A 2161-nucleotide genomic window follows, 5' to 3' on the forward strand; every position below is an offset into this window, starting at 1 on the left:
GGCATTATTTTTTTAAAATATGTTTTTATTGATTTCAGAGAGGAAGGAAGAGGGAGAGATAGAAACATCAATGATGAGAGAGACTCATTGATCGGCTGCCTCCTGCATGCCCCTTATTGGGGATTGAGCCCACAACCTGGGCATGTGCCCTGAATAGGAATGGAACTGTGACCTCCTGGTTCATAGGTCAACTTTCGACCACTGAGCCAAACCGGCAGGGCAGAACAGGGCATTATTGAGAGGTGCAGCTTCACTGTGGTTCTCTACAGAGGCTGTTATCAGTGACTCCACTACATTTGACCTCACTGTGTCAGTGTGAACAGAGGCTTTTCTACAAGGGCCCCCGGGCTCCTTCAAAGATCCAAGGGGAGAATGCTGCAGGACATTAGAAGGAGGGAGCCCATCATCCTTAGAGCACAGGTAGGAAGCCGCCAGAAAGAGCATGGAAACTGAAATGAAATGCTGCCCTTCACCAGCAAAGGAAAGAGCTCAAGTTCTGGGATGCTCCTAGGATTCCCTGGCACCTTCCCCCAAACGGCCTCTGTGCCACTGGCAGCTGTCCCACAACCATGTAGATAAGATGCACTTGAACTTTTTGTTCCAGAGGATCTCCTGTTCTCTGCTTCACCCAAGCCTTTCACCTCTCTCCCTTCAGACTTCAAGGCTTCCAATCCACCTCTTGTAGTTATTTGAGATGATGGTTAGAATCAACACAGGGTGACAACTATAGGCTCCTTAGGTGTCTGAGAACTTTGGAACCAGGGCCAGGTGTATCTTCAGCTCCTGAGGATGAATTACTTGATCTGGTTTTAATCAGTTTGGGCCATATGGCTGTTATCTATATGTTTGTATGTTCAATGACTAGCTCAGGGCTCTGCACACTGTAGGTGCTCAGACAGTCTACAAAGGTGGCTGGCTGGACGAATTAATGAACAGCAGAGCCTGCACCCAAACAGGCAAACCCCCCTGCCACAAAGAGGCCATCAGGGAGTCAAACACATTCAAACTTCCTTAAAAGCATCTCTCTTTCCAGCCTTTTCTAAATTAGTATTCTCATTTTGGCTTTCTGATCTCTAGTAATGGAGAAAATGTGTTACTTTTAAATGATTAGCATCCACGAATTTCAGAGGAAAGCTCATTTGAAGTGCTGTTACCGAGAACTATATCCAGTCACTTAAAAATGGCTATTACTGATCTGGGCAAGAAAATACACAAGATTCCATACATACGTTGTCAAGTTTGGCAGGAGATTTTAGACAACTTCCACCCTTCCCACCCAATCCCAAGTAAATAGGGCATTTGTTTGTATTTCCACATTGACCTCATGAAGGAAAATACCTCCTCCACCTAGAAAAACAATCTAGCATTCAGACATGGAACTTTGAGGGCAAACTTCGCAGTGCATGTTAGAGCACCAAGTATGTATTGCTTAAAAAAATAAAGCAGAAAAGTATCTTTAATAAAGGTTTCTCCTGAGAGCATTTTCCTCAAGTTTACACTTATACCTGGTTTACTATTTCTATACCTTTCCGAAAGACAGGTTAAAAAAAAGTGTTCTCCATTAAAATTGGAGATAGAAGGAGCCTTATTCCTATGGTCTCCAGCAACAGACCTGAACGGTTCAATCTGTTGAGGGTGGGGGGAGGGGGGGAGGTGGGGAAGACACACACAGAAAATCATTTTCCTTTACTCATTTTAAGTTTTCTGCTCTGCACCAACTCTTTTTAACTTGGCAAAGAGTTAAAAGTTTTCTGAGGTTAGTTCCTGCGGTTTAAAAAAAAAAAAAGCTAAATGCTTAAATTTAGACTCTGTAAAACAATACTGGGAAAGTTTCAACGCTTTGGAGAAATACTGGAGTTTATTTTATTGCCTTTTATTAAATTGCATCACATTTTCTTCTCTTTTTAATCCCTCCTGCCCCGGCTCATTGGCAGATCCTACACGTGCCTGCGTGATTCAGTTACCTGTTGGGGGTCAGAGGTTGTGGAGTGGGGGGGGGGGGGACGACGAAAATCTACTGTTCATTTTCAGCAGGACCCAGGTTTAACAGGTGGCTTTAGCCACCTCCTGCCAGCATTAGGCTCTCACCCTCCTCTCCGCCTGGTAAGGGACAGAGCACCTACGGGAGTTCGCGGGCCACGGCGGCCAGTGGGCGACGATG

Source organism: Myotis lucifugus, unplaced genomic scaffold, assembly GCF_000147115.1.
Source record: "Myotis lucifugus unplaced genomic scaffold, Myoluc2.0 scaffold_223, whole genome shotgun sequence".
Lineage (NCBI taxonomy): Eukaryota > Metazoa > Chordata > Mammalia > Chiroptera > Vespertilionidae > Myotis > Myotis lucifugus.